Here is a 9994-nt window from a genome sequence, read left to right as displayed (position 1 = left end):
CCATTTGCTGCCCCTCCAGCTCTTGTCCCCTCTTTCACCTTCATGCCTTTCTAGATGCTAGAGAAATTCCTGCTCTTGGTGGGCAGCAGGGAGCCTCCCAGGCCTGATCTGAATCTCAAATCCCAGCTCTGCCACCTACCATCTGGGTAACTTGGGCAGGTGTCATCAACCTCTCTGAGCCTTGTTCTCCTCTTCTGTAAAAGGCAGATGATAAGCATAACTAATTTCTTGGTAACAGCAGACGATACTATGCACACAAAAGGCCTAGGCCAGTGCTTGGACAGGCGACCATCTAGTTAAGCCAGTTCCCTTCCCCCTGCACATCATGAGGCCCCATCTACCTTCTTCTTTAGTACCCGGTGCTTGAGCTTTGCGGGGGACTGGAGGGGTTCCTCCCAGGCTCTCCCTGTTCTGGTCCCTGGCCCCAATGCCATCCACAGTCTGGTCACTGCTCGGCCTCATTAAAAGGATACACGAGGCCGGGCACAGTGGCTCGCACCTGTAATCCCAGCACTTTGGGAGGCCAAGACCGGCGGATCACTTGAGGTCAGGAGTTCGAGACCAGCCTGGCCAACATGGTGAAACCCTGTCTCTACTAAAAATACAAAAATTAGCCAGGCATGGTGGTGGGCGCCAGTAATCCCAGCCACTTGTAGGCAGGAGAATCACTTGAACCCGGGAAGTGAAAGTTGCAGTGAGCCGAGATTGGGTCACTACACTCCAGCCTGGGCAACAGAGTGAGACCCTGTCTCAAAAAAAAAAAAAAAAAAAAAAAAGAAGGATACACAAACAGATTGCCGATATTACACTTCACTCATGCCAAGAGTTCATCCTTCTCTGCACTGTCTGCTTCTTTACAGAGTCTCACTCTGTCGCCAGGCTGGAGTGCAGTGGCACGATCTCGGCTCACTGCAACCTCTGCCCCCCCGGGTTCAAGCGATTCTCCTGCCTCAGCCTCCCGAGTAGCTGGGATTACAGGCGCCCGCCACCATGCCCAGCTAATTTTTTGTATTTTTAGTAGAGATGGGGTCTCACCATGTTAGCCAGGATGGTCTCGATCTCCTGACCTCATGATCTGCCCGCCTCGGCTTCCCAAAATGCTGGGATTACAGGCGTGAGCCACCGCGCTGGGCACTGTGTGCCTCTTTTACTTACCCATAGGCAAGGAATTAAGGAAAATGGATGGGCTGGGAAAGCAACTGCCCAGAGGCTAAAGTAAACTAGGAAAGTGTGGCAAATTGTTCCCCAGATCAGCTACCCTTAAGGGACTGAATTGCCATATCAAAGCCACTCAGGTTCCTAAAGCCCAAATCCTGAAGCAGCCTGGGAAGTCGCAGCCCTGAAGGCTCATTGCAGGGTCCGCTGGGATATGCAGGGTGTAATGAGTCCACCCTTTGAGTTCAAGGTCAGTCAATGTCTTACCTGTTCCAGCCCTCAGAATAATCAGTGTTTGGCAGGATTAAAAACAAAGGCACATTCAATATAAATCACAGGAGATAAAGAACCTTATCAGAAACCCTCAGGAGCCAATGAGAGGCAGAGGACTGCTGGGTATTCTAAATCCCTGCTGTGCCACTGTTGATAACCTTTCTGAAATGCCCTAAATATTTTTGGGCAAGACCTTGGTCACCAACTAGTTTCTGAAAAACTGAAGAATATGATTATGTTACCTATGATTACTAAATAAATAAAAATTATGTCCATGAAGCAAATGGATGAAACACCTTCACTCATATCCCAGATAATCCTGGATGTATGCCACGATTCCATTTCATTTGTAAAATGTATTAATTTGGTCACTTATTTGACAAATAGGTATACAACCAGGCACTGCAGTAGTCATCTTAGATACAAAGATTGATCCACTCATTCAACAAATAATGGAGTGCCTATTATCTGCCAGGCAGTGTTGTAGGTACCAGGGATATGATAGCAAACAAAATGGTCTCTATCCTCAGCAACAAATAAACAAATACATAAATGCATGGAAAAGTAATGGTGACAAACTGGTGGTGTTTCATGCCATGGGGAGAAATAAAGCAGGTAAGAGAGTAGGGCTTAACGGGGGGTGCTATTTTATTTATTTATTTAATATTTTTACATAGAGACAGGGTCTCGCTATGTTGGCCAGGTTGGTCTTAAACTCCTGACATCAAGCAATCTTCCTGCCTCGGCCTTCTAAAATGCTGGGATTACAGGCATGAGCCACTGTGCCCGACTGAGGGTGGTCTTTTAGAGAGTGATTAAGGAAGGCCTCTCTGCAGAGGAAATATCTGAATAGAAACTCAAATGAAGTAAAGGAGCAAGTCATGTATATATCTGGGAGAAGAGCTTCCCTGGCAGAGGGAGGCTGTTCAAAAGCCCTGAGGAGGGAATAGCTTGGCATGTTCCAGGAGAAGCGGAGATAAAGGAGGCTGGAGTGAGTGAGGGGGAAAGTAGGAGAGATGAAACTGGAGAGGAAAGCAGGGGCCAGAAAAGTCAAGGCTTTGGGTTTCCTCTAAGTGTGAAGGGAAGCCACTGGTGGGTTTGCAGCAGTGGATGGCATATGATAGTTGACATTATTAAAGCACCACTGGGGCCAGGCACAATGGCTCATGCCTGTAACCCCAGCACTTTGGGAGGCCAAGGCAGGAGGAATTGCCTGATGTTAAGAGTTCAAGACTAGCCTAGGCAACATAGTGCAATGTCATCTCTACCAAAGAAATATATACAAAAATCAGCCGGGCTTGCTGGCATGAACTTATAGTCCCAGCTACTTGGGAGTCTGAGATGGGAAGATGGCTTGGGCCTGGGAGTTAGAGATTGCAGTGAGCCAAGATCCCACCACTGCACTCCAGCCTGGGCAAAAGAGCCAAACCCTGCCTCAAAAAAAAAAAAAAGGCAGAGGGTCAGGGGAGAAAACCAACTAAACTATAATGGGAAATGTGTAATAAGGGGATTATGAGCTAAGTTACATGGGAGAACCCTAAGGGGAGCTAGAGAAAGCATTAGAGGAGGTCACATTTGAGCTGCTTTTTGAAGAATAAGTGAAATGCCATCAGATGAATAAAGAAGGCCAAAGGAAGGTCATGCCAGGCAGGGGGCATACAGTAAGTCAGGGTTGGGAGTGTGAACCTGCATGGCATGCTTGGGAATCATTTGGCAATTGAAGGGGGAGGGAAAATGAGGGCTGGGAAATGGGCCTAGAAAGGTGGTTTGGAACTAGACCATGAAAGATCTTGAGTGTGACATTCAGCAGTTTGTACTTTATTTTATTGGCAATGGAGAAGCCTTGAAGGTTTTGTGAGTTTGTGTAGGATGCAAGCAGAACTGTGTTTTTGAAATGATGCTTCAAAATGCAATGCAAAATGCAAGCAGAACTGTGGGTTTTTTTGGTTTTTGCTTTTTGTTTTTGAGATGGAGTCTCGCTCTGTCACCTAGGCTGGAGTGAAGTGGTCCAATCTCGGCTTACTGCAACCTCCGCCTCCCAGGTTCAAGCGATTCTCCTGCCTCAGCCTCCCGAGTATCTGGGATTACAGGTGCCTGCCACCATGTCCAGCTAATTTTTTTTTGTATTTTTAGTAGAGACAGTGTTTCACCAGGTTGGCCAGGCTGGTCTCCAACTCCTGACCTCAAGTGATCCGCCCACCTTGGCCTCCCAAAGTGCTGGGATGACAGGTGTGAGCCACTGCGCCCGGCCCAGAAGTGTGTTTTTGAAATGATGCTTCAAAAATGCAATGCAAAAAATACATTGTCAGGTGGGCTGGAAGGAGACTGAAGGCAAGACCAATGAGGTTCATTCGCTTAACAGAAATTACTGAGTGCCCACCAAGGGCTAGGCCTCGGGAATAGAATAGTAAATAAGTGAATATCATACCTTTCTTCATGGATTTTAAGTCTGGTGGGCAGGACATGAGGACTAATTTCAGAGGCTGGTCAGATCCAGGAATATTCCAGAAATACCATCATTAAGACATGGAAAATCCTGAATGTGGAAAATGAGAATGGCTTGCCTCACTGATTGTGAGATGCAATGCAAATCCAGTTGCTTCAAAGTATCCTGCCATGTAAAAACGATTTTAAAAGAATCTTTTTGGATTGTATATACCTTTACAGCTTTAAAAGCACTTTCACGGCCAGGCGCGGTGGCTCAAGCCTGTAATCCCAGCACTTTGGGATGCCAAGGCGGGAGGATCACCTGAGGTCAGGAGTTCGGGACCAGCCTGGCAAACATGGTGAAATCCCATCTCTACTAAAACTACAAAAATTAGCTGGTGTGGTGGCGGGTGCCTATAATCTCAGCTACTCAGGAGGCTGAGGTAGGAAAATCGCTTGAACCTGGGAGGCGGAGTTTGCAGTGAGCCGAGATCGTGCCATTACACTCCAGCCAGGGCGACAGTGTGAAACTCCATCTCAAAAAAAAAAAAAAAAAAAAAAAGCACTTTCACATAAAGCCTCTCATTTGCCTTTAGGTGTTACACAAATTGTAATTATTAAATAATTACCTGTTGTTATATTATTTGACTGTATAATCATTGGTGAAAACTAGGCAGAAAAAGAGCTGTTTTGCAGCAGTGGAAAGGCATCTCAGCATACAAGCGCAGTGAAATAGAAAAGGTGGGTTTGGGAGGACTGCATCAGTGTAGAGAGAACAGTGTGTTTAGCTGTCTTTATGCCTCATTTCTAAGAGAATCTATCCAGAAAGAGTAAGGCAGGGTTAAGAGCAAAACTCCTAAAATGTACCTGGATCTCTCATTTAACAGATCGCAGTTCAATGATGCCATGTCCCTGTAGCAAACTCCTTTTAAAATTGTTGTTTCCTCACCAAGACTGTATGTCACGTTTAGAGTCTTGAAAAAGGTTGTGGAGCATTTACACGGTGGTGCTTGAATTCATTCTCTGTGATGTACTTTGTCTAACTTGTTCCTTTCTGCTATTGTCAGAATCAAATTTTGCACTTAATCTCCCCTTGTTTTCAGATGACGATATCTCTGTTAGGTTTCAGAAAGCTGGGATTACAAAATGTTCTTACGGTTTTAAGTCCTCTGTGTGATTGGGAAACTCAGGAAAGGATTGGATGAGATTTTAGAGGGTGGGGGTAATAGTCAGTGGACTACATAGAGGATTCTTTTCCAATAATCTGCCCTTGGACCCAAATGTTCATCACTTGAGAGGATGTCAAGATTTTTTTTTTTTTTTTTTCAAGACAAAGTCTCACTCAGTTGCCCAGGCTGGAGTGCAGTGGTGCCATCATAGCTCACTGGAGACTTGACCTCCCAGGCTCAAGCATTCCTCCCACCTCAGCCTTCCAAGCAGCTGGGACTACAGGTACATGCCACCATGCCCACCTAATTTTTTAATTTGTAGTAGAGATGAAGTCTCACTCAGTTGCCCAAGTTGGTCTCAAACTCCTGAGCTCAAGCAGTCCTCCCACCTCGGCCTCCCAAAGTGCTGGAATTACAGGTGTGAGCCACCACGTCCGGCCTCCAAGATTTTTAAAATAAAAATGAAAAGGGTTTTTATGGGTTATAAGAATTTATACCTGGGACTGGGCGCAGCAGCCCATGCCTGTAATCCCAGCACTTTGGGAGGCCAAGACGGGTGGGTCACTTGAGTCAGGAGTTCGAGATCAGCCTGGCCAACATGGTGAAATCCTGGCTCTACTAAAAATACAAAAATTAGCTGGGTGTGGTGGCACATGCCTATAGTCCCAGCTACTTGGGAGGCTGAGTCAGGAGAATCACTTGAACCCAGGAGGCAGAGGTTGCAGTGAGTGGAGATTGTGCCATTGCACTCCAGCCTGGGTGATGCAGGAAGACTCAGTTTCAAAAAAAAAAAAAAAAAGCCTGGATCAAAACTGAACTATACACTGAAGACAGTACATCTCACTGTGCATAAATAATAATTCAATAAAAAGAAAAATCAAACCATCAGGACAGATAGAGCAAAAAATAATTAATACTGACAAGTACAACGGTTGACTGGACCTAATTTTTTTTTTTGAGACAGAGTCTCACTCTGTTGCCAGGCTGGAGTGCAGTGGCTCAATCTCGGCTCACTGCAACCTCTGCCTCCTGGGTTCAAGCAATTCTCCTGCCTCGGCCTCCCAAGTAGCTGGGACTACAGGTACGTGCCACCATGCCCAGCTAATTTTTGTATTTTTAGTAGAGACAGGATTTCACCATGTTCGCCAGGATAGTCTGGATCTCTTGACTTCAATATCTGCCCATCTTGGCCTCCCAAAGTGCTGGGATTACAGGCGTGAGCCACCGTGCCCAGCCTAATTTTTTTTTTATTTGTGGTAGAGATGAGGTCTTGCTCAGTTGCCCAGGCTGGTCTCAAACTCCTTAGCTTAAAAAATCCTCCTACCTCGGCCTCCCAAAGTGCAGGGATTACAGGCATGAGCCACTGTACCCGGCCTCCATTTTTAACATAAAAATGAAAAGGGGTATGGGTTGCAAGAATATATGCATGAGTCAAAACTGAACTATACACTCAAGACTGTACATCTCCACTGCATATAAATAATAACTCAATAAAAAGAAAAATCAAACCATCAGGACAGATAGAGCAAAAATAATTAATACTGACAAGTACAACAGTCGACTGGACCATTTTAGGGGCATGAATTATGATTTTGGTGACTGAACTCACTTGGTTACTGAGGCAAAGGAAGGAAGAAGCATTGATGAAGGAAATCCTATCCCTTACAGATGACTGATGGGTCAGAAGTTACCATCTTTTAAAAACAGTACACTTGGGGCCGGGCATGGAGGCTCACACCTGTAATCCCAGCACTTTGGGAGGCTAAGGCAGGCAGATCACCTGAGGTCAGGAGTTCAGGACCCGCCTGACCAACATGGAGAAACCCCATCTCTACTAAAATTACAAAATTAGCCGGGCATGGTGGCGCATGCCTGTAATCCCAGCTACTCAGGAGGCTGAGGGAGGAGAATTGTTTGAACCCAGGAGGCGGAGGTTGCGAAGAGCCAAGATCGCGTCATTGCACTCCAGCAGCACACTTGGCCAGGCACACTGGCTCATGCCTGTAATCCCAGCACTTTGGGAGGCCACGTGGGTGGATCACTTGAGGTCAGGAGTTTGAGACCAGACTGGCCAACATGGTAAAACCCATGTCTACTAAAAATACAAAATTTTGCCACATGTGGTGGCGGGAGCCTGTAATCCCAGCTACTCAGAAGGCTGAGGCACAAAAATCGCTTGAACCTGGGAGGCAGAGGTTGCAGTGAGCCAATATCCTGTCACTGTACTCCAGCCTGGGCGACAGAGCGAGACTCTGTCATAAATAAATACATACATACATAAATACATAAATAAATAGCATGCCCGACCTCCATATGTTAGAACCTATCGTCTCCATCATTCCTCATTCAGAATATTCCCCCTTTCTTTGCCTAATCCAGAGCAGTTCCCAACCTCTCTGAGATCCTCACTGGATGCAGGAAGTGGTCACCCCCTATGCTTTGCACCTTTAATACTACTGCCATGCACCCCAGTGCTCTAACAGGGTAGGTACATTCAATAAGTTGACCACACACCAGAAGCCACCCATGACATCTACGCAGTTTCCATGAGACGAAATGCAACCCATGTTCAGATGACCCCACCACATTCCAGCCACCATGGCCTCCTTTATGATCTGTCTTCCCACATCCCACTAAACTATATGTTCCATGAAAGCAGAGACAAGCTCTGATTTATATACATCCTGCATTTAGCACAGTGACCAAAACATAATAGCATAATAGGTGCTCACACAATATTATTTAGTGAATAACAAATTTTTAAAAAGAAAACCATTATTGCTTTTTTTTTTTTTTTGAGATGGAGTCTTGCTCTGTCACCCAGGCTAGATAGAGTGCAGTGGTGCAATCTCGGCTCACTGCAACCTCTGCCTCCCAGGTTCAAACGATTCTCCTGCATCAGCCTCCCAAGGAGCTGGGATTACAGGCATGCATCACCACACCTGGCTAATTTTTATATGTTTAGTAGAGATGGGGTTTTGCCATGTTGACCAGGCTGGTCTCGAACTCCTGACCTCGGGTGATCCACCCACCTAGGCCTCCCAAAGTGCTGGGATTACAGGTGTGAGCCACCGCACCAGCCCATTATTGCTTTTATAGAAATGAGTCCTCTATGCCTAGACTCAGTGGATGGGGGAGGGTGGCCATAAAAGAAGATGCTGCAGGGGCTGTTGTTCTCCTTCAGACAGCTCATTTCTGTTGCGTGCAAATACAACCTGGATCCTGAGTGACAGCAAGCATAAAGGTGTATGTGACCTTTAAGGACCAGGCATGTTTTCGCCACAGGCAGGAGAGTTCTATGTTTTAATTGCCGAGGTTCCATCCAAAAGCAGTCAGCCAACAGGGCAGCCTGTGAGCAGGGCAGTTACATGTAGCACTTGGAGTGGCACTTGGAGTGGTGCCTGGCCCTGCACCAAGAAGACCTACTGGTACTGCACGGTGAAAGCAAAGTGGGTTCAGCAAAGGAAGCTCCCATTGCTGCATGGACAGGTAGAGCTCCTCATGAAATTGAATAAAATAAGACCCTCTCAACAGACTTACGTATTAGCAGAGGGATGGGAGCATGGGGAATTCAAAGATTCAACTCTTTACCCAGTAGTATGGAAGTATTTCAATATTTTAACAATTGAAAAGCAATACCAGAGCACACCAGCCGCTTTCCAGTCCTAAATATTAGAACTCTGCCCACCACTCCTTTCCTTTGGCAGCTGCCACTTCCAGATTTTTAAACAAGATGTATAGGCAATGCCTTTACTAGGACATCTCAGCATTGTGGTTCTGGCTGACAGGGCCTTGCCAGGAGGCTCCTCACCTTACAGAGTTCTGAGATAATTTTCCCTTCGTAAGTGACATCACCGACCTGAAGGTGGACTCCAGGTAACTGCCCTATCTGGGGAACAATCATTTCTGCAGATATGTGACTCGCTGTTGGAGAAATTCAGAGACCTTATCAAGCAGATCTCTACTCTCCCAGCTCTGATACAACCAGCCCTGTCCCTGTGCTGTGTGTAACCCAGCAACAAAGATGTACACAGGGACCAGGCTGAAGGAGGGAGTCACCATTCTGAAGCTAAAAATCTCCAAAGATACTCGGCCTTTAACGGAGGAGGGCTTTTAGAAAAAAAAATCCAGCAAATTCTCTGCCCTTTCAACTTCACTTTCTGTTCTCTTTTTATCTGCTTTCAGCATTTCCAATTAATCTTGGAATGAGAGCCGAGGGCAAGAAGCCAGCGGTGCCTGAGGGATGCTAAAGAGACAACCGATCCAGGGAAACAAATGCCAGCGAGGGACCCCACAGCAGAGACAGACACTGTGAGCAACTCTCCTGTTACCATGAGGCTTGCGAGGCGTGTGCGCGGGTCTCCGCATTGGCACCATCTGCCAATTCCTCAGGAGGACAGAACAAACCAGTGAGGCATGAAGATTAGATTATGTAACGCTCGAGGATTGCTGTTTTCAAAGAGGAAACAAATGGAACGAATTGATTTGCTTGTCAAAGTCATGTCACTAAAGGAGATCTATTCCCTCCCATTCTAAGAGGACCTCATTAAAGAGTGGAATGATTTCACAGATTCAGAAAATGTGAGACCACAATCCACTCCATTCATAGGAGCAAGTCCACTTTCCAGAGTCGCACTCACACATTCTATTCTGGTCCCCCGGCCTGAAAAAATGTCTATCCAGCTACAACCTAAAGGGTACTGACCTGGTGAGGGACATAATTGTCAGTTGCTAGCCATCAGATTCACAGCCAGAGGCCAGGCGTCATGGCTCACGCCTGTAATCCTAGCACTTTGGGAGGCCAAGGTGGGTGGATCATGTGAGGTCAGAAGTTCAAGACCAGCCTGGCCAACATGATGAAACCCCGTCTCTACTAAAAATACAAAAATGACCTGGGCGTGGTGGCACACACCTATAACCCCAGCTACTCAGGAGGCTGGTGCACGAGAATCACTTGAGCCCAAGAGGCA

The sequence above is a fragment of the Nomascus leucogenys genome, chromosome 10 (assembly GCF_006542625.1).
Source record: "Nomascus leucogenys isolate Asia chromosome 10, Asia_NLE_v1, whole genome shotgun sequence".
In the NCBI taxonomy this organism is placed as follows: Eukaryota; Metazoa; Chordata; class Mammalia; order Primates; family Hylobatidae; genus Nomascus; species Nomascus leucogenys.
Note: the sequence above shows the minus strand (reverse complement) of the source record.